Source organism: Myotis lucifugus, unplaced genomic scaffold, assembly GCF_000147115.1.
Source record: "Myotis lucifugus unplaced genomic scaffold, Myoluc2.0 scaffold_10, whole genome shotgun sequence".
In the NCBI taxonomy this organism is placed as follows: domain Eukaryota; kingdom Metazoa; phylum Chordata; class Mammalia; order Chiroptera; family Vespertilionidae; genus Myotis; species Myotis lucifugus.
In genome coordinates, this window is record NW_005871058.1 from 9,083,446 (window position 1) to 9,106,197 (window position 22,752).

General features: G+C 45.0%; 1 long non-coding RNA gene and 1 pseudogene across 1 annotated transcript; one reads left to right on the forward strand and one right to left on the reverse strand.

Moving 5' to 3' along the window:
* The first annotated feature begins 7,339 nt into the window (after positions 1–7,339).
* Positions 7,340–14,585, forward strand: LOC102430266 (annotated as a pseudogene).
* Positions 14,586–19,976: 5,391 nt separating this feature from the next.
* On the reverse strand, positions 19,977–22,224 carry LOC106696239. The gene is made up of 3 exons (XR_001347160.2): positions 22,063–22,224; positions 20,857–21,137; positions 19,977–20,113 (listed from the first exon to the last, which is right to left on the reverse strand). It is a non-coding gene; the product is annotated as an uncharacterized LOC106696239 (long non-coding RNA).
* Between the last annotated feature and the right edge of the window lie 528 nt (positions 22,225–22,752).

Consider the following 22,752-nt stretch of genomic DNA (forward strand, 5'->3'; position numbering starts at 1 on the left):
TTCTATCTCACTCCCTCTCCCTTCCTCTCTGAAATCAATAAAAATATTTTTAAAAGAACACACACAAAAACAAAACAAAACAAAACCAACTAATAGTTACATATACTATCATAAAACCTAAGTATACAATAAGGAAGATATATTCAGGAATAGAGATGACCAGATGATAAAAACAAACAAACAAACAAACAAACAAACTTCAGGATAGATGATGGCTAGGAAGATAACAGAGGAGAATAAGATATCTATCCATTGCCCTAACCGGTTTGGCTTAGTGGATAGAGCGTCGTCCTGCGGACTCAAGGGTCCCGGGTTCGATTCCGGTCAAGGGCATGTACCTTGGTTGCGGGCACATACCCAGTGGGGAGTGTGCAGGAGGCAGCTGATCAATGTTTATCTCTCATCGATGTATCTAACTCTCTGTCCCTCTCCCTTCCTCTCTGTGAAAAATCAATGGAATATTTAAAAAAAAAAAAGATATCTATCCATTGTAAGTTCATCTCCTAGCACATAGCTTAGCCGTAGTCTGTTTGAGAGTCCGGTTCATGTGTTCTACTTTCCCTGAACTCTGGGGCCTGTAGGCTGTATGTAAGTTCCACTTAATTCCTAAGGTCTTAGCTACCTGCTCTACTACCTCAGCTACAAAGGCTGGGCCATTATCTGACCTGATGGTTAATGGCATTCCATACCACGGAGTTATGTCCTTCTGTAACGCCTTAGTGACTTCTCTCGCCTTCTTTGTGTGGGTAGGATATGCCTCAACCTAGCCTGAAAAGGTGCCGACAAAAACTAAAATATATTTATTTCCTCTACTAGGCCCTATTCTGTAAAGTTTACCTCTAGATCTTCAAAGGGAGCCTACCCACAGCACTGAATTTCTACCGGTCCTACAGGAGCCTGCCTTGCATTGTTCTGTGCACAGAGGAGGAAGCTCTGACTGAGGCACATAAGGAGGGAGACGGACAATTAGATAGTATCTGCTAGAGCCGTCTTCCAGAAATGGGTACTACTCTATGAGCTAACTGTTGTGGATTGTATACCCTATGATCTAGGAATATCCACCAACCTTCCATTGTCCTTTTACCCCCTTCTCGTTGGGCCCATTCTTCTTCTTGAGGGGTGTATTTCGGAGGTTCAGGTAATTCAGGAACCAGCATGCTCCTCGATGAAGCCACCGGCCCCTCAGCAGTTAGCCTTGCTGCTGCATCTGCGTGACAGTTCCCTTCTGACACTGAGTCTTTTCCTTTTTGGTGTCCTCTACAAGGGATGACGGCTACTTCCTTGGGCTCCCAGACTGCTTCTAGTAACTTCAATATCTCATTCTGATTCTAAAAGATATATATTTTATTGATTTTTTACAAAGAGGAAGGGAGAGAGTTAGAGAGTTAGAAACATTGATGAGAGAGAAACATCGATCAGCTGCCTCCTGCACATCTCCTACTGGGGATGTGCCCGCAACCCAGGTACATGCCCTTGTCCGGAATCGAACCCAGACCTTTTAGTCCACAGGCCGAAGCTCTATCCACTGAGCCAAACTGGTTTCGGCTCATTCTGATTTTTGATTCCTTTTCCTCTGGCCATCAGGAGCCCCCTTTCCTTGTATATGGCCCCATGGACATGCAGGGTGGCAAAGGCATAGTGTGAGTCAGTGTAAGATGTTGGCATGCTTAGCCTTACTGAGATTTAAGGCTCTGACTAGGGCCCAAAGTTCTGCCCTCTGCACTGACCATCCTTCAGGCAGGGCCTGTGCCTCTATTACCTCCAAGCTTGATACCACTGCTTACCCGACTTGTCTTTTTCCTTCATCTAGGAAGCTACTGCCATCCGTGAACAATACTCTGTCTGGATTCTGTAAAGGCCTATCTGTTAGATCTGGCTGGCTGGAGTAAACCTCCATTAGGACTTCTAGACAATCATGCTCAGGGGTTCCCTCTGCAATGGGTAGGAAAGCGGCATATGCCCTGACCTGAAATCAAACCGTGACTTCCTTGTTCATAGGTCAATGTTCAACCACTGAGCCATGCCAGCTGGGCTCTATAAACTATTATTTAAAAATAAATAAGGCCCTAACCGGTTTGGCTCAGTGGATAGAGCGTCGGCCTGAGGACTGAAAGGTCCCAGGTTCGATTCCGGTCAAAGGCACGTACCGAGCATATCCCCAGTGGGAGGTGTGCAGGAGGCAGCTGATAGATGTTTCTCCCTCATCGATGTTTCTAACTCTCTATCCCTCTCCCTTCCTCTCTGTAAAAAATCAATAAAATATATAAAATAAATAAGTCAGCATGTAATCAAATTCCTTTAATATAAAGTTTGCATGCCCCTTTAAGTAAATATATTTTATTTCATTGCAGAAAGTTTGAAAAATATAAAGTAAAAATAAATAATAAAATAAAAATCCAATCACATGAAATGAGTTACCATGAATGTTTTCTTTCCCTCCAGCCTTTTAAGATATTTTCTCCTGCCATGGTGAGAGAATGTGTAAACTTCCTATCCAGTAGGAAAATATCACAAAATATTAGAATCCCAGATATTGACATCATAGGAATATGATGATGAGAATGATTATTCATTGCTAGCAAAATCCTATATTTTCACCAAACCCCCCCCAAAAATCCTATATAATAAAAGCCTAATATGCAAATCAACCAAATGGCAGAACGACAGGTTGGCAGGGGGTGGGGCCGGTGAGAAGGTGGCACCAGGCCAGCCAAGGTGGGTGCCAGTGGGCAGAGGGAAGGGACGGCAATCGGAGGGTGGCGACCGGCGGTGGTGGGGAGGTGATGGGGGGCAGGGCCAGCCACTTGCCGGCTGGTGCCATCCCCCAATTGGCCCGCCAGTCACCTCCTGTAGAGGAAGGCCACTGATGGCGGGGCGATGGGGGGCAGGGCCGGCCAGCACCATCCCCTGATCGGCCCACTGGTTGCCTCCTGCAGAGGGAGGCCAGACTGTGGCTTAGGGGAGTGGGCCTAAGCTGTCAGTTGGACATTCCCCAAGGGCTCCCAGACTATGAGAGGGTGCAGGTTGGGCTGAGGGACAACACCTCCCCCCCCCCCCACCACCGTGCACCGGGCCTCTAGTCAAGTATAAAATAAAGACTATGAACAAGGGGATGAACATGTTACTTGGAGAGACCTTGGTTCTTGTTTTCTTGAGGGAAAGATTTCCATTGAATGACAAAAGTGTAGAAAAGCAAGCAAGAATTTACTGACCTCACCAAAAACCTACTTAGGGCAATGAAACAAGGAAGGGCATAAAGAACCAGCAGGAGAGCCTAGCCTGGGCTACTTTGGCTTTCTGCGAAGTCAGAGAAATGGGGAGAAAGGGGGACCTTGGAGAAAGGGTCAGGGATTTGGCTCAGGATGAGGTGCTGCTGCCCATTGCTTCCCTGGTTGCAAGTCTCCTGGGGTCCCTTAGAGGTTAGGGGATATGTCCCCAGGGGTGCGGTGAATAGAGGGGGAAGAGAATGGTATGGGCAAGGTTTCTGGGGGCTTCATTTTCAGGGATTTGGAAGGGTGGGTATTTAGGGGAGAGCTTATGGGTAGAAATAGAATATTCACTAGCTTTATGCTGATGCACTAAAATGAGATTTATTCTCTTAATTGGATTCATATTATCTTATTTACCCCCGTGACTTAGGGTGATTTAAGCTATTTGCCCTCTGGTTGGGGAGGAGAAGTGTAAACCATTTACCCTGAAGTGTCCTTGGTTTAGGGAAGATGGGACTTACTAGGTGGCTGCAAACTGCTCTTTAACTATAGTTCTAAGTTTCCTTAATCCATGTGTCCTGAAATTTTTATTGCTTCTTATCAAACACACAATATAGTATACAAATGATGTATCATACAACTGCTCACCAGAAAGCTATATAATTTCATAATGTCACCCCAATAAATTCAATCAATGAACAAGAACAAGAATAAACATGTCTCAGATATGCCTCAAGTTTATTAGAGATGCCCTATACACACATTTGCTACTAAAAATTGAAATAGGACATCAAACAAATGTTATAACTCCAATAAGTACAGAATAAGGTGTACATCTAAAATGGCTCCATGCAGTGGCTGCCAATAATACAATCAAGAGGATCTGGATGTAATAGGCAGTGACTACAGCCACATTTAAATCCTGGTTTATTCTGAAAAAAAAAAGAAAAGAAAAAGAAATGGATTGTGTTAGGAATAATGAAAAGACTAATTGTACCCTCAAATCTAAATAGCATTTGAAATAGGGTACACTAAAAAAAAGAAAAACAATTAACCTTTGTAGGGATGGTAGGGGGGAGGAGGCAGAATTGAAATGCACGAGTACCAAAGAATATCAGAGCTTGGGCCATTTTGTAATGGTAACAGCTGCTGGTTGTCAATCAGGGGTTTGTCCAATACCACACAGTACTGGCATGAGCATCCAGTTTGTGACAACATATGGAAAAGTAAACATACACCAAAAGAGTGAACCTTAATGTAAACTATATTTAGGAGATGATAATGCCTCCATGTAGATTCATCGCCTAAAGCACTGGCACTCTGGTGCGAGCTGCTGGCAGTGCAGGAGGCTATGAATGTGTGGGGTCAGAAGGTACATGGGAATTCTGCATTTTCTGCTCAATTTTTCTGTGAGCCTAAAACAGCTCTAAAGAAAAAAAAAATTTACATTATGAGCATCCCCACCGTCCCCTGGGAGAACTGTAGGCCCAGATCACTAAACTCACCAGATACAAGGTGCGATATTTAATAGCATCCGCCCTTCTTATCATCATCAATCGAGTCCTCTCTCTCAATTCCTTCATTTCTTTCTGAACACTGGCCACCGTCCTCGCTCCGCGTCTCCTCGTGTACAGCATGCCTGGATTCAGCCCCAGTCCGGACGCCTTCAAGTCGTTTCCTGTGTCCTCCTGTTGGGGTGAAGGTTTTGGTGGAAGGGAAGGGGATTCGGTACTAGGGTTGAGAGTCAAGTTACTAAGGTTCTGTGCTAGTCCTGAGACAGCTTGAGGGGCAGCTGAAAGAAAAAAAAAAAAAAAAGATCCATTAGGGTAAACTGAATTACCCGAAGTCACTAGTTGCAGGCTCAAACTAGGCCTGCTCTTAACACTTGGAGTGCAGGAAACGAGTTAAGTCGGCTCGCGTGAATTGCGCGTACTCCGCGGGAGCCGTCTTTAACTCGGTTCATATAGATTTGCGGTGGAGTGCGGGAAACGTGTAAACTCGGGCCGATTGTAACTGCGTATTACCAAATATTTGTTTGTAATCCACCCTTTTGGTGGATGGAACAAAACCAAAAGACAGAGCCATCTTATATTTTGGCGGGAAATTCACCCGCACTCCAAGTGTTAAACAGGTGAACATGGACAATGAAGATTTCTCAGGTGGAGGATTCCTTCTACCCCCTGCATTACCTACTGTGCTAGTCGAGAATGCACAGTGGAGGGCATACATTGAGAACGTGATTTAAAATCCACTATTATGGGAAGCATTGCCTTCAAACCTTTCTTTTTCCCATTTTTGTTAGTTCTGAATGTTATATTTTTTCATGACATCAAAAGTAGCTAAGTTGCCCTAACTGGTTTGGCTCAGTGGATAGAGCGTCGGCCTGTGGACTGAAAGGTCCCAGGTTCGATTCCGGTCAAGGGTATGTACCTTGGTTGTGGGCACATCCCCAGTAGGGGGCGTGCAGGAGGCAGCTGACCAATGTTTCTCATTGATGTTTCTAACTCTCTATCCCTCTCCCTTCTCTGTAAAAAAAAAAAAAAAAAATCAATAAAATATATTTTTTAAAAAAGGAGCTAATATATAATTCCAAGAGGAAAATTATGGGACAGAAACTAGGTATTGGAAGTTACTTCATTTTCATTTGTGTGAATGCTTAATATAAATAAGAGGACATAAAGCATTAATAAATCAAAATGTTTCAGCAGTTCAACCTTGTCACTGTAAATCCACTAAATTTTGCTAGAAAAGAACCACTCCAGTGAAATAGTTAAAGAAAACCCACTTACAACAGTCTCTCCCCAGCCTTAAGCGGAGCTAGGAAGTTTAAATGGCTTCTCACAGTTACACTCAGATTTTTCATGGTAGTAAATCTTTCTACTCAAACCCGATATTATGGGAAGTCAACCACTTACCTCTTGCCTCTCCCCATGCAAACCCACTATGCATATCTCATACACATTCATGTCATACAATAATAAGGCTGTGAATGGGCTTATGATATAAATTAGAAGCAGTGCTCCAGAATTCTGCTAAGTAGGTCCCCACCTTCCTGCCTCCTTTCTGTGGCCTAATTTTTCTGGGAGCCTCACCCACCCCCAGGCTCACTCCTTTGAAACATTATCCTGACCAATGGTGGCTGAATAGTGTGGGTGGTGGTGTAGGACCTGGAGCACATTCACTGGTGTTTATAAACCCAACCCTTCCCTGCGTTTCCTGAAAAGCCATTTTCTTGTTTATTAACATTCCCTAAAGGGAAGATTTAGCTAGAAAGACCAGCCTGAAAATGTTGGCAAGATTCAGAAATCTTGCCCGGCCAACTTGGCCTAGGGGTTGAGACCTATGAAACAGGAGGTTATGGTTGGATTCTCGGTCAGAGCACATGTCTTGGTTTCGGGTTGATCCCCGGTGGGAAGGTGTGCAGGAGGCAGCCAATCAATGATTCTCTCTCCACATGGATATTTCTATCTTTCTCACTCTTCCTTCCTCTCTGAAATTAATAACAAAAAAATATATAAAAACTGTAGGTTAAATTGAAGTTAAGTTTCTTGTGTTTTGTTCCTTTCCACCATTCCCGACATGTACTGCTGATGGAAATACTGATTGGGAGATTCTCTCAGAATTTTGGTTGCTCTTCCCCAGAAAGTGGACTGAAACATTGAAGTCTTCCTATGCATTGTAAGCAAGCAAGGCAGTTTAATACTCTTCCCTTTTTTTCCTCTCCCCAAGATTAAAAAACTGTGCTTCCCCCCCCCACACACACCCCCACTGGAGGGTCCTGTATTCTTTAAAACACTGAAGTCATCCTCAGTAAGGACGGTAGGCTCTTCACTTCCCCGACTCCTATAGTCAAAAAGGGCAGCATCCATCATACCTGCATATCCTTCACCAGGCGTCTGAGAAAACTCCTGGGTCGAGGGTGCGTTAGGCTTCGTTGGTGAGTCCATTGGAAGTCGAGTCACAGCCCCAAGTTCTTCCTAGACTCCGGCTGAAAAGAGCTCAAGCAGAAGGTGAAGCTCAAAACTCTCAAATGGATACGAAGTAGCCCAGAAAGAGCAGGATCAAAATGTGGGGAAAGAGCTAACCTAAATAATGCAGGTTAGCCAATCAGACAGCCTATTGGAATGTAAATGGCGGTGATTACAGGGACTCAGGTGAGTGAGAGTAGTCCTGTTAGTGGACTAATAGATAATTGGGCCATCTGCTCTCCATTAAAATAATCAGCCCTCTAGGCCATTGGCTGGCAAATTTATCAGGAGCCTCTATGGGTGTGTCTCACTAAGGTTGCCTTACAATTTAGCGTTGTTTTTTTTTTTCTTTTCAAATTCCGCTTCCTGAGATGACTACTGGTTTGTAAACCAGACTTGGCCCATTCTAGAGCAGAGCAGATAAGGGCAGTTTCCCCCCATTTTCGGATTAAACCCCAATTACGTTAACTGAGAAAGTTTCCTTGTCTGGCTCATCCTAAATCTTTGATGCTTCTAAGGCAGTGGTTCTCAACCTTCTGGCCCTTTAAACACAGTTCCTAACGTTGTGACCCAACCATAAAATTGTTTTCGTTGCTACTTCATAACTGTAATGTTGCTACTGTTATGAATCGTAATGTCAATATCTGATATGCAGGATGGTCTTAGGCGACCCCTGTGAAAGGGTCGTTCGACCGCCGAGGGGGTCGTGACCCACAGGTTGAGAAATGCTGTTCTAAGGGGGAAGTCTGCTGGTGAGGGAAAGTAGAGGAGAAGTGTCATAAACAGCTGATTAGCTTGATATTTTACGGATGTGTATTGTAGATTTACAATTTCATTTTATAAGCTACACCTTTCAATGCAGCTAACATTGTTAAGCAACTGAGGTTAATTAAATTTATAACTGCTGCCTCTCACCCCAATACTTGTACTGAATTCTAGCAAAGAGCACCAACATTAACTGCTGATTTTCTACAGGAAGTAGAACAAATCCCCAGCTGCCCCCATCTTCTTTTTCTCATCTCCTATTTGATAGATCCTCCCTTCCCCCAACTGGTGGGCTGAGTATGACGTAACCTGCAGCCCAGAAATACCCGAGTGACTAACCCTGTACCTTATATGGACTATACATTGGACCACCAATCCACACCTGCCAAATACCCTCAGCCCTTGTTCCTATATGGACAATGCAGTAAGCCACCAATAAGTGTGCACCAAGTACACGAAGCCCCCCACCCCTTCTCATTCCGCCCCTCAAAAGGCTTGCCCACCCCTGCACATGCTGCTGTCCACCCCTTGTGAGACAGCTCGGCAGGTCCTTCTCCTCTAATAAAGCCTGTAGTCCTGGTTTTTGGCCTCTGTCTGATCTTTCACTATTCAATGTACAGCCTTCCCCATCCCCTTTCAGCTGGAAACTATGAGAAAATACTCAAAAGCAATCTTGTTTGTTTTTAGTAAGAAGCCAGAGGTGAAATTATGACCCAGGATTTGTTTTTAATCTTTATTGTTGAAAATATTACATATGTCCCCTTTCTTCTCCCATTGACTCCCTATGGCCCCCCTGCCCCCAAACACAGGCCCCAGGCCATCACCAACCTATTGTCTGTGTCCCTGGCTTATGCATATATTTTTATTTATTTATTTGTTTGTTTGTTTGTTAATCCTTACCTGAGGATTAAAGAGAGTGGAAGGGAGGGGGGAGAGACAGAGATAAATGTGGATTTGAGAGAGACACCTCAACTGGCTGCCTCCCACCAGGCCTGGGGCCAGGGTGAGGGATGGAGCCTGCAACCAAAGTACATGCCCTTGACCAGAATCGAACCTAGGACCCTTCAGTCCTCTGGCCCATGGTGGTCTATCAACTGAGTCAAACCGGCTAGGGCTTATGCATATATTTTTGCAAGAGAACATTTACTTGGTAAATCACAGAGGTAGAAAAAGTAATCACCAGAAGACATGGGTTTAGGAAACAAGTTAAAAAAGTAAAGGAAGCTCCCTTGAATCTTGGGAATGAGGAAGCTAATGGTAAGGTGCCTGGGGCAGGGAGGGGGAAGGGAAAGGGAAAGGCAGGGGTATGCTCCCAGGAGTAAGAGCACCTATAGGTAAAGTCTTTATAGGGCCAGAGGTGTGGCTCTAGAACAGCCGTGGGCAAACTACGGCCCTAGCGCCCGATCCGGCCCGTTTGAAATAAATAAAACTAAAAAAAAAAAAAAAAAGACCGTACCCTTTTATGTAATGATGTTTACTTTGAATTTATATTAGTTCACACAAACACTCCATCCATGCTTTTGTTCCGGCCCTCCGGTCCAGTTTAAGAACCCATTGTGGCCCTCGAGTCAAAAAGTTTGCCCACCCCTGCTCTAGAACAACAAAGCCCACTAAATTCCTTTACCTTCTATAAACCCTCCCTCTTCAGCTCAAAATACTTATAATTGGCTTTATGAAACCAACATCCTTCTAGGGTAAGCTGGCATTTCTTTCCCTGTACCATTCAGATATAAATACCTGGTATTCTTTTAAAAATCTTATCTGAGCCCTAGCTGGTTTGGCTCAGTGGCTAGATCCTGGGCCTGCTGGCTGAAGGGTTCCAGGTTTGATTCCAGTCAAGAGCATATGCCCAAGTCATATGCTCGCTCCCAGGAGGGGGCGTGCAAGAGGCAAACGATCAATGATACTCTCATTGATGTGTCTATCTCTCTCCCTCTCCCTTCTCTGAAATCAATAAAAATAGATTTTAAAAAATCTTATCTGAGCCATATTTTAAAATGCAAGTTTTGCCTGCCCAGTGTTGCTCAGTGGTTAAGTATCAAGCCATGAACCAAGAGGACACTGGTTGGATTCCAGGTCTGGCACATGCCCAGGTCCCAGGCTGGATCACCAGTGGAGGGAGTGCAGGAGGCAGATGTTCAATGATGTTTCTCATCAAAGTCTCTCTATTCCTCTCCCATCCTCTCTCTTTAAAAACCAATGAAAATGTTCAAACATATGAAGATGGGAGGGTAGATGACAGATTTTATGTATATTTTGTTAACTAAAGAAATTCACATCTGTAGATGATGAGTCATGAAAAAGGAAAATAACCTAAGTAAAATACCATTGGATGGCAGCCGTCTCTTACTACACCACTATCATATTTCATTTCCTCCTGTCAAAATCCACTACTTCCATTCTACCTCTAACTCTTTTATTATTATTATTATTATTTATATCTTTTTATTGATTTCAGTGAGGAATGGAGAGGGAGAGAGAGATAAAAACATCAATGATGAGAATCATTGATAGGCTGCTTTCTGCACACTTCCTGACCAGGGGCCTGGCCAGAGAGGACCCTCAAACCAAGGTACCTGCCCTGGACAGGAATTGAACCAGGGACCCTTCAGTCTGCAGACTGATGCTCTCTCCACTGAGGCAAACTGGGTAGGGCTAAAAAATATTTTTTAAACAAAAGGGAGCCCAGCCCTAGCCAGTTTATTCATTGCTAGCAAAATCAAGTATAAATAAGACTAAGAACGAGGTGTCAAACATATTACTGGGAGAGGAAACCTAGGTTCTTGTTGCCTTGAGGGAAAGATTTCCATCAAGTGACAAAGTGGAGAAAAGCAGGCAAGAATTTATTGACCTCAATCGTGTGAAATGTTTTGAGATAGAGTGCTATATTTGTGAGCGTAATTTTATGGCTTCTTTCCCATATAGGAGAAACCTTTCCATCAGTATGGAAAACTAAGAAAATTACTTTCCAGTGCATAATCTGGATGTCACAGATTAAAGCTTATTTTTCTGTGAATAAAATGTATTCAATAAAGTACTGTTAAAAAAAAAAGAATTTATTGACCTCACCACAAAACCTTCTTGGGGCAGTGACACAAGGAAGGGCACAAAGAACCAGCAGGATAGCCTAGGATGGGCTGCTTTGGCTTTCTGGGAAGTCAGAGAAAAGGGGGAAAAGGGGAACCTTGGAGACAGGTCCAGGATGAGGTGCTGCTGCCCATTGCTTCCCTGGTTGCAAGTCTCCTGGGGTCCCTTAGAGGTTAGGGGATATGTCCCCAGGGGTGCGGTGAATAGAGGGGGAAGAGAATGGCATGGGCAAGGTCCCTGGGGCTTCATTTTCAGAGGTTTGAAAGGGTGTTTTGGGGAGAGCTTATGGGTGGAAGTAGAATATTCACTAGCTTTATGCTGATGCACCAAAATGAGAATTATTCTCTTAATTGGATTTCTATTATCTGCCCTCCTCCCTCCCCTGACTTAGGATGATTTAAGCTATTTACCCTCTGGTTGGGGAGGAGAAGTGTAAACAATTTACCCTTAAGTGTCCTTGGTTTAGGGAAGATGGGACTTACTAGGTGGCTGGAAACCTCTTTAACTATAGGTGTGAGATTCATTATTCCATGTGTCCAGGAATTTTCATAGCTTCTTTTTGAAAAAAAATTATTTATTCATTTTTGATAGATAGAGATCAATGCATTCATTGGTTGATTTTTGTATGTGCCCTGACCAGAAATCGAACCCACAACCTTGGCATATGGGTCAGCGCTCTAACCAACTGAGCTACCCGGCCAGGGCCTTCATAGCTTCTTATGAAACACAATATAGTATACAGATGATGTATTATACAACTGCTCACCAGAAAGCTATATAATTTCATAATGTCACCCCAATAAATTCAATCAAAGAAGAATAAACATGTCTCAGATATGCCTCGTTTATTAAAGATGCCCTATACACACATTTGCTAGTAAAAATTGAAAGAGTACATCAAAAAATGTGTTACAACTCAAATAAGTACAAGAATACAGTGTACATCATGTCATAATTCTTTTTATTAAAGGTATGAGTTTTATTATATATATATATTATTTATTTCAGAGAGGCAGGGAGAGGGAGAGAGAGATAGACACATCAATGATGAGAGAGAATCATCGATCAGCTGCCTCCTGTATGCTCCAGGCATGTGCCCTTGACTGGAATTGCACCCGGGACCCATCAGTCCGCAGGCTGACGCTCTTTACACTGAGGCAAGCCAGCCAAAAGCATGTCATAATTCTTAACATTACCAGAAGGACCTGGATCTGATAGGCAATGGCAACAGTCACAATCAAGTACTGGTTTTTTCTGGGGAGAAAAAAAGAAGAAAGAAATGGATTAAATGAAATGATCAAATGCTCCCTCATATCTAAATAGCCTTTGAAATAAGGTACACTAAAAGGTAAAAAGCAAAACCTTTGTGGTGGTGGTAGTGGGGAGGAAGCAGGATTAAAATGCATGAGTACCAACGAATACCAGAGCTTGGGCCATTTTGTAATGGTAACAGCTGCTGGTTGTCAATCAGAAGTTTGTCCATTACCACCCAGTATTGGCATGAGCATATAGACAAGTAAACATACACCAAGAGTGAACCTTAATGCAAACTATAGACTTTAGTTGACAATAATGCCTCCATGTAGATTCACCACCTAAGGCACTGGCACTCTGGTGTGGGCTGCTGACAGTGGAGGCTATGAGCGTGTGGGGTCAGAAGGTACATGGTACATGGGAATTCTGCATTTTCTGCGAGCCTCAAACGGCTCTAAAAAGATAATATTAAAAAAAAAGATAATATTTACATTATGAGCATCCCCACCCTCCCTCCCTTGGGAGAACTGGAGGCCCAGATCACATAAACTCACCCTATTCTTCAGGCGGTTTTGAATAGCCTCATTCCTCCTCCTCAGCCATGTTGGAAACAGTCCTTTGAGGTCTCTTTTAAGACTTGCCATTGTCCTCACTCCGCGTTTCCTCCTGAAGACCAGGCCATAACTCAGCGTCAGTTCATACCCTTCTAATTCTTCTTCTCTGTCCTTCTGTTGGGGTGAAGGTTTTCCTGGAAGGGAAGGGAATTAGGGGTGAGAGTCAAGTTAGGAAGGTTGTTTGCTAGTGCTTCTGAGACAGCTTGAGTGTCAGCTGAAAGAAAAGAAATTTAAGACCCATTACCCCCGGCCGCCATTTCTTAGGAAGGCGCCGGGCCCCGTTCTTTTCTCTGTAGCTTCCGCCGCCCCGTGGTCCCCGCAGAGGCCGCCCCGGGAGCGCGTGGGGCCGCGGACCAGGGGCCGGCACTTCCCATGGCGCCGCCTCGGCCCCCGCTCCCTGCGCTGGAACCCAGGCGGCCGCGCGCGCGGCGAGGAGCCCCCAGCCCGTGAGCTTCGCGGACGTGGCCGTGTCCTTCTCCCCGGAGGAGTGGGGCTGCCTGCGGCCGAGCAGAGGGCCCTGGACCGGGACGCGATGCGGGAGATCACGGCCACCTGGGCGCGCTCGGGTTCCGAGGCACCAAGCCGGCCCCCATCGCCTGGGTGGAGGAAGAGGCTGAACTGTGGGGGCCAGACGCCCGCGATCCGGCGTTGGGAGCGCGTCTGGCAGAAGAAGACACGGGTGAGCAGGTTCCAGAACCAAGGAAGAGAAAGGACCGAGAGAAGGCACCGGGGCGCTGGAGAAGATCCTTCCTATGGACGCTCGGCCTCTTAGGCTGAAGGCTCCCATACCGCCTTCTGCAGGTCTCCCTTACAGTTTGGAGCAGCCATCCACGGTGCCTCGCCGGGGTCGCCCCCCACTCTTTGCCCATCCCCCCGTCCCAAGGGCAGCCCAGCGTCAAGGTTGCTCCCTCTGTGGGAAGAGTTTCGCCTGGCGTTCCACTCTGGTGGAGCATCTGCATACCCGCGCGGTGAGAAGCCCTTCTCTTGCCCTGACTGTGGCAAAGGCTTCGGCCAGGCCTCCTCTCTGAGCAAGTACCGCGCCATCCACCGTGGGGAGCGGCCCCACCGCTGCCTGGACTGTGGCCGGGCCTTCACCCAGCGCTCTGCCCTCACCACCCACCTACGGGTCCACACGGAGGAGAAGCCCGACCGCTGTGCTGACTGCGGCCACGGCTTCAGCCGGAGCTCTGCCCTCTACCAGCATCAGCGGGTCCACAGCGGCGAGACCCCCTTCCCTTGCCCAGACCGTGGCCGTGCTTTTGCCCACGCCTCAGGCCTTGGGCGCCACGTGCGCACCCATACAGGCCAGAGGCCCTACCCGTGTCCAGACTGTGGGCGCTGCGTCCGGCAGAGCTCCGAAATGGCAGCCCACCGGCGAACCCACAGCGGGGAGCGCCCCTACCCCGGTCCTCAGTGCGGTAGGTGCTTTGGCCAGAAGTCGGCCATGGCCAAGCACCAGGGGGTCCATAGGCCTGGTGCCAGGGGACGAAAGGGCCAGGGTGCCAGTGGGTTGCCTGTGGCCCTGACCCCTGGCCAAGGGGACCTGGACCCACCTGTGGGCTTCCAGCACTACCCAGAGATATTCCAGGAGTGTGGGTGATGGCCTCAAAGGTGAGAAGACAAAGGGTGAGGATCTAAACATTTCCTGAGGCCCAAGCTGGAATCAGTACTGAACCTCTGCGGGCGCCAGGGAGGTCGTAGAATTCCTTGTAAGAACTGGACCTGGGGGGACGAGCGCCATCATATTTTAGGCCCTCTCCAGCTTGACAGGGGACACCTCAGTCTCTGCTGGCCTGGCCTACAAGCCCCCTTTGCTGAGTTAGGACTGAGGTAAGACCGCCGTTGACCTCCGCTGTGGGAAGAAAAGGCCGTTTCTCAGATGTGTTAAGAGGATCGAGATGGCCGAAACCGGTTTGGCTCAGTGGATAGAGCGTCGGCCTGCGGACTGAAAGTTCCCAGGTTCGATTCCGGTCAAGGGCATGTACCTTCGTTGCGGGCATATCAATGTTTCTCTCTCATCGATGTTACTCTCTATCTCTCTCCCTTCCTCTCTGTAAAAAATCAATAAAATATATTTTTAAAAAAAGAAAAAGAAAGAAAACATGTCTTAAAAAAAAAAAAAAAGAGGATTGAGATGGAAGAGAACCTTGTTTTACCCGTTTGCCTTTTCACTGCATAAGTTAAAAACTGGTGGCCATGCACTGAATCTGGCCTGCAGCTCTTTTATTTTTTGGCCTAGTCAGATTTTTAAAATGTTACAAATTATTGGTTAAGATTTCACACAAAATCCAGGTTTCTTGAGAAATCCAAAGATTTGGCAACTCTACCTAAACTCCCACAAAACCACAACTGGCAGGAGCGGGGGGCAGCTGTTCCCTTTGGATGGAGCCGAACCTGTGCTCCGGTTCGGGATGCTCGCACCCTCATCAGCTCCCGACCAGCATCGGCTGGCGCTCATGGCTTGCCCATGTCTCTTCCAGGCAGGCTCGCTCCACCTGGTGTTTCCCTCTCCTTTACATGACCTGTCGGGCTCCTGTGGTAATTGGAGTTTGCAAACCGTGGTCTATGGCAGCCGTGGGCAAAAGCACGGCCACAGTCTGGGCAAGGGAAGGGGGTCCCGCCGCTATGGACCCGCTGATGCTGGTAGAGGGCAGAGCTCTAGCTGAAGCAGTGGCCGCAGTCAGGACAGCGGTGAAGGATAGGGGGACAAGGACATATATGTAATACCTTAATCAATAAAGAAAAAAAAAGAAAAGAAAAAAGAAATGGAAGTTCCTTATGTTTTGTTCCTTTTCACTATTCCTGACCTGTATTACTGATGGAAGTACTGATTTCAAGACCCTATGAGCCATTCTAGCAAAATTTTGGTTGCTTTTCCCCAGAAAGTGAACTGAAAAGATTGAAATGTTCCTAAGCATAGGAAGCAAGCTAGGCAGTTTAATACTCTTCTCTTTTTCCTCTTTGTCCCCTGTGCTTTTCCCCCACTGGAGGGGCCTACTTAGCCTATTCTTTTAAACACTGAAGGCATCCCCCTAAGAAAGGAGGGCAGGCTTTTCACTGCCCCCAAAAAGACAGCATCTGTCTTACCTGAATCTTCTTCATCGGACATCTGGGAAAGCGACTCAGTGGAGGGGGCCTTGAGCTCTGTTGATGAATCCATTGCAAGTAGTCACAGGCTGCAGTTCCTCCTAGAATCTGAAGGCAGGATCAATGATGCTCAAAAATCTCAGGTTGCTACAAGTAGCCTGCAAAGAACAGGAGTGAAATGTGGGGAAAGCGCTAAGTTAAATAATGCTGGTCAACCAATCCACAAGCCTATTTTTTATGTAAATGCTGATGACTAAAGAGATTAAGGTGGGTGGGAGTAGTTCTTAGTTCTGCATCTGCTCTCCAAGAGATAATCATGCCCTCTGGCCCTTAGGCTGGAAAATTTATCAGGAGCCTCGATGGGTGTATCCTTAAAATTTAGTGTGTTTTTTTTGTTTGTTTGTTTTTTCAAATTCTACTTCCAGAGATGACTACTGGTTTGTGAACCAGACTTGGCTCATTCTAGAGCAGAGCAGAAAAGGGCAGTTTCCCCCCATTTTCTGATAAACTCCCAATTACATTGACTGAGAAAGTTTCCTTAAAGTTTTCCTTGCCTGGCTCATCCTAAATCTTTGATGCTTCTCAGGGGAAGTCTGCTAGTGAGGGAAAGTAGAGAAGTGTCATTATAAACAGCTGATTAGCTTGATATTTTATGGACGTGTAGTTTAGACTTATAAATGTTTTGTTTTAGAAGCTACACCTTTAAATGCATTTAACATTTTCAAGCAACTGAAATTAAAATTTTTAATTACTGGCCTTCCCCCCAATAGTTGTATTGAATTCTAGCAAAGAGCACCAACATTAACTGCTGATTTTCTTTTTCTTTTTTTTTCTGAAAACAAGTTTTCTTAAAATAAGGGTTTAAATACATTACATAACATTAAAACTGAAGGAGGGGGGAAAAACCCCAAAATTCAGTTTGTTACTTCACATGGCATTGGGCAGCTATTGCTAGTTAGTTGCAAGCTCTATAGCCAGCGACATGACCAACACTTTAGTTTGTAATTTGTTCCCTTGTCAAAAGTTTAACTATGATAGAAGGTTGGCCTCAAATAATGGTGTTTGGACAACAGTTAGCTAGGTTATGTCTGGTCAAAAAAGACCTTGGTGGCAAATCAGAATTCCTTATCACCTCCTTAAGAGAAGGTGGCAGGCTGCTCTAAGCTCCATCCAAGTAGTCAGGTTGTAGATCTTTTTTTTTTAAATATATTTTATTGATATTTTACAGAGAGGAAGGGAGAAGGATAGAGAGAAACATCAATGAGAGAGAAACATCGATTATCTGCTTCCTGCACACCTCCTACTGGGGATGTGCCCGCAACCAAGGTACATGCCCTAGACCAGAATCGAACCTGGAACCCTTCAGTCTGAAGGCCGGCGCTCTAGCCATTGAGTCAAACCGGTCAGGGCTGGTTTTAGATGTTTGACTACCCATGGCTCACTCTAGTGGTGCAGATGCTGCTGCTGCCTTACCCCTCTCCTCTCAGCTTCAGGAAAGGCTGCTCGGGCGGTGACATTCCCTGAGGGCTGGGAACTCTGAGGAGCCACACTCAAGGGGCCAAAGAGCGGCATGTGGCTCGAGAGCCGCAGTTTGCCGACCACGGTTCTAGGAGAAGCTTGCATTTCTTTCCCTGTACCTTTCAGAGTCAAATACCTGGTCTTCTTTTAAAAAGCTTATCTGAGCCATATTTTAAAATGCAAGTTTTGCCTGCCTAGTGTGGTTCAATGGTTGAACATGGAGCCATGAATCAAGAGGTCACTGGTGGGATTCCAGGTTAGGGCACATGCCCAGGTCTCAGGCTGGATCCCCAGTGGAGGGAGTGCAGGAGGCAGATGTTCAATGATGTTTCTCATCAAAGTCTCTCTATTCCTCTCCCATTCTCTCTCTTTAAAAACCAATGAAAACGTTCAAGCATATGAAGATGGGAGGGTAGATGACAGCTTTTATGTATATTTTGTTTCCCAAAGAAATTCACATCTGTAGATGATGAGTCATGAAAAAGGAAAATAACCTAAGTAAAATACCATTGGATGGCAGCCGTCTCTTACTATACCACTATCATATTTCATTTCCTCCTGTCAAAACCCTCTACTTTCCTTCTACCTCTAACTCTTCCATTATTTTTTTTTTACATTTTTTTTATTGATTTCAGAGAGGAATAGAGAGGGAGATATAGAAATGTTAATGATGAGAATCATTGATAGGCTGCTTCCTGCAAGCCCTGTACTGGGAGTCAAGCCCACAACATGGGCATTTGCCCTGAAAGGGAATTGAACCATGACCTCATGGTTCCTAGGTCCAACCTCAACCCAAACTGGCTGGACTCGCTATGTTTTGTTAGTTTTTAATCCTCACCCTAGAATATTTTCCCATTAATTTTTAGAGAGAGGGAAAGACAGAGAGAAACATCCATGTGAGAGAAACAGATGAAATGGTTGCCTCTTGCATACCCCCTGACCAGGGCCCTGGTGAGAGAGGAGCCTGAAATCGAGGTACCTGCCCTGGACAGGAATTGAACCAGGGCCCCTTCATTCCTCAGACTGACACTCTATCCACTGAGCCAAATCTGCTAGGGCTAAAAAATATTTAAAACAATAGGGAGCCTAGCCCTAGCCCAGCCATGGGCAAACTACAGCCCCGCGGGCCGGATCCGGCCCGTTTGAAATGAATAAAACTAAAAAAAATAAAGACCGTACCCTTTTATGTAATGATGTTTACTTTGAATTTATATTAGTTCACACAAACACTCCATCCATGCTTTTGTTCCGGCCCTCCGGTCCAGTTTAAGAACCCATTGTGGCCCTCGAGTCAAAAAGTTTGCCCACCCCTGCCCTAGCCGGTTAGTTCATTGCTAGCAAAATCAAGTATAAAATAATGACTAAGAACAATGTGGTGAACATGTTACTGGAAGAGAAAACCTAAATTCTTGTTTTTTTGAGGGAAACATTTCCATCAAGTGACAAAGTGGAGAAAAGCAGGCAAGAATTTGACCTCAACCGTGTGAAATGTTTTGAGATAGAGTATATTTGTGAGTGTAATTTTATGGCTTCTTTCCCATATAGGAGAAACCTTTCCATCAGTATGGAAAACTAAGAAAATTACTTTCCACTGCATAATCTGGATGTCACAGATTAAAGCTTATTTTTCTGTGAATAAAATGTATTCAATAAAGTACTGTTGTTTAAAAAGATCTTAAAAAAAAACCAAACAGAATTTATTGACCTCACCAAAAACCTACTTAGGGCAGTGACACAAGGAAGGGCATAAAGAACCAGCAGGAGAGCCTAGGATGGGCTGCTTTGGCTTTCCGGAAAGTCAGAGAAAAGGGGGAAAAGGGGAACCTTGGAGACAGGTCCAGGAGTTGGCCCAGGATGAGGTGCTGCTGTCCGTTGCTCCCCTGGTTGCAAGTCTCCTGGGGTACCTTAGAGATTAGGGGATATGTCCCCAGGGGTGCGGTGAATAGAGAGGGAAGAGAATGGCATGGGCATGGTCTCTAGGAGCTTCAGAGGTTTGAAAGGGTGGGTGTTTTGTGGAGAGCTTATGGGTAGAAAAGAATATTCACTAGCTTTATGCTGATGCACCAAAATGAGATTTATTCTCTTAACTGGGTTTCTATTATCTGCACCGCCCCCCCCTCCCCTGACTTAGGATGATTTAAGCTATTTACCCTCTGGCTGGGGAGAAGTGTAAACAATTTACCCTGAAGTGTCCTTGGTTTAGGGAAAATGGGACGTACTAGGTGGTTCCCCAACTATAGGTCTAAGATTCCCTATTCCACTTGTCCTGGAATTTTCATAGCTTCGTATCAAATACACAATATAGTATACCAGTGATGTATTATACAACTGTACACCAGAAAACTATAATTTCATAAACAATGTCACCCCAATAAATTCAAAGAACAAAAATACACATGTCTCAGATATGCCTCAAGTTTATTAAAGATGCCCTATACACACATTTGTTACTAAAAATTGAAATACATCAAAAAATGTGTTACAACTTAAATGAGTACAAGAATACGGTGTATGCCTAAAATGACTTCATGTCATAATTCTCAGCAACACCAGACGAAGGACCTGGATGTAATAGGCAATGACTACAGCCACATTGAAATACAGGTTCATTCTGGGGAAAAAAAAAAAAAAAAAGGATTGTGTTATGAGCAATGAAATGATCAAATGCTCCCTCAAATCTAAATAGCATTTGGCCCTAGCTGGTTTGGCTCTGTGGACAGAGCATGGGCCTGCGGACTGAAAGGTCCCAGGTTCGATTCCAGTCAAGGGCACATGCCTGGGTTGCAGGCTCGATCCCCAGTAGGGGGCGTACAGGAGGCAGCTGATCAATGATTCTCTCTCATCATTGATGTTTCTATCTCTCTTTCCCTCTCCCTTCCTCTCTGAAATCAATAAAAATATATTAAAAAAAATAGCATTTGGAATAGTGTACACTAAAAGGTAAAAAAACAAGACCAAAGAATGCTAGCACGTGGGCCATTTTGTAACAGCTGCTGGTTGTCAATCAGGGGTTTGTCCATTACCACCCAGCATTATTGGCATGAGCATCCGGTTTCTGACAGCATATAGACAAGTAAACATACACCAAGAGAGTGAACCTTAATGTAAACTATATTTAGGAGATGATAATGCCTCCATGTAGATTCATCACCTAAAGCACTGCACTCTGCTGTGGGCTGCTGACAGTGCAGGAGGCTATGAGCGTGTGGGGTCAGAAGGTACATGGGAATTCTGCATTTTCTGCTCAATTTTGCTGTGAGCCTAAAATGGCTCTAAAAAGATAATATTTACATTATGAGCAAACCCACCCTCCCTCCCTTGGGAGAACTGGAGGCCCAGATCACATAAACTCACCCTTTTCTTCTTGCGGTTTTGAATAGCCTCATTCCTCCTCCTCAGCCATGTTGGAAACAGTCCTTTGAGGTCTCTTTTAAGACTTGCCATTGTCCTCACTCCACGTCTCCTCCTGTAGACCAGGCCATAACTCACCCCCACTACATACTCGGACATTTCTTCTTCTCTGTCCTGCTGTTGGGGTGAATGGTTTTGTGGAAGGGAAGAGAATTGGATACTATGGTTGAGAGTCAACTTGCTAAGGTTTTTTGCTAGTGCTTCTGAGACAGCTTGAGTGTCAGCTGAAAGAAAAGAAATTTAAGATCCATTACCCCCAAGTCACTAGTCTGGTCTCAGGGTCAAACTAGGCCTGCCCTTAAACAGGTGAACATGGACAGTGAGAGGTTTCTCAGGTGGAAGATTCCTTCTACCCCCTGTGTTACCGACTGTGCTAGTCCAGAACTCTGCACAGTGGAGGGCATACATTGAGAACGTGCTTTAAAATCCACTATTATGGGAAACATTGCCTTCAAACCTTTCTCTTTCCTGTTTTTGTTAGTTCTGAATGTTACATTTTTTCATGACGTCAAAAGTAGCTAAATACATAATTCCAAGTGGAAGATTATGGGACAGAAACTTACATTACGACTCATAACAGTAGCAACATTACAGTTATGAAGTAGCAATGAAAATAATTTTATGGTTGGGTCACAACATGAGGAACTGTATTTAAAGGGCCAGAAGGTTGAGAACCACTGCTAAAGGGTAGATTTAGCTAGAAAGCTAATCCTGAAAATTTTGGCAAGATTAAAAAATGTTGTGGGGCTGGCATGGCTCAGTGGTTGAGCATAGACCTATGAAACAAGAGGCCATGGTTGGATTCCCCGTCAGAGCATATGCCCTGGTTTCCTGGTTCACCCCCAGTGGGCCATGTGCAGGAGGCAGACAATCAATGATTCTCTCTCAGCATGAGTATTTCTCTCTCTGTTCCCCTCCCTTCCTCTCTGAAGTCCATAATAAAAAAATTATATAAACTTTGCTTTAAAATGAAATTAAGTTTCTTGTGTTTCCTCTTTGTCCTCTATGCTTTTTCCCCCACGGGGTGGGTGGGGGGGTGCTACTTAGCTGTATCCTTCTTTAAATCACTGAAGGCATCCCCCTAAGGACGGAGGGGGGGCTCCTCACTTCCCCAACCCCTGTAGTCAAAAAGGGCAGCATCTGTCTTACCTGAATAGCTTTCATTGGACATCTGAGAAAATGACCCAGTGGAGGGGGCATTAAGCTTTGTTGGTGAATCCATTGCAAGTCTAGTCACAGCCTGAAGTTCCTCCTAGAACCCGTCTGCAAAGATTTCAAGCTGAAGGTGATGCTCAAAACTCACAAGTTGCTACAAAGCAGTCTGGAAAGAACAGCACTGAAATGTGGGGAAAGCGCTAAACTAAACAATGCCGGTAAACCAATCAACAAGCCTATTTGAAAGCAAATTACTGATGACTAAAGAGTTTAAGGTGGAGTATTCCTGTTAGTGGGCTAATAGAAAACTCTGCAGCTGCTCTCCAAGAGATAAGCATGCCCTCTGGCTCTTAGGCTGGGAAATTTATCAGGAGCCTGGATGGGTGTATCCTAAAATTTAGTGTTTTGTTTTTTGGGTTTTTGTTTTTTTTTTCAAATTCTATTTCTTGAGATGACTACTGGTTTGTGAGCCAGACTTGGCTCGTTCTAGAGCAGAGCAGAAAAGGGCAGTTTCCCCCCATTTTTGGATTAACTCCCAATTACGTTAACTGAGAAAGTTTCCTTAAAGTTTTCCTTGCCTGACTCATCCTAAATCTTTGATGCTTCTAAGGCAGTGGTTCTCAACCTTGGCTGCACATTAGAATCACCTGGGAATCTCTTTTTTTTTTCCCCTTTGGGAATCTT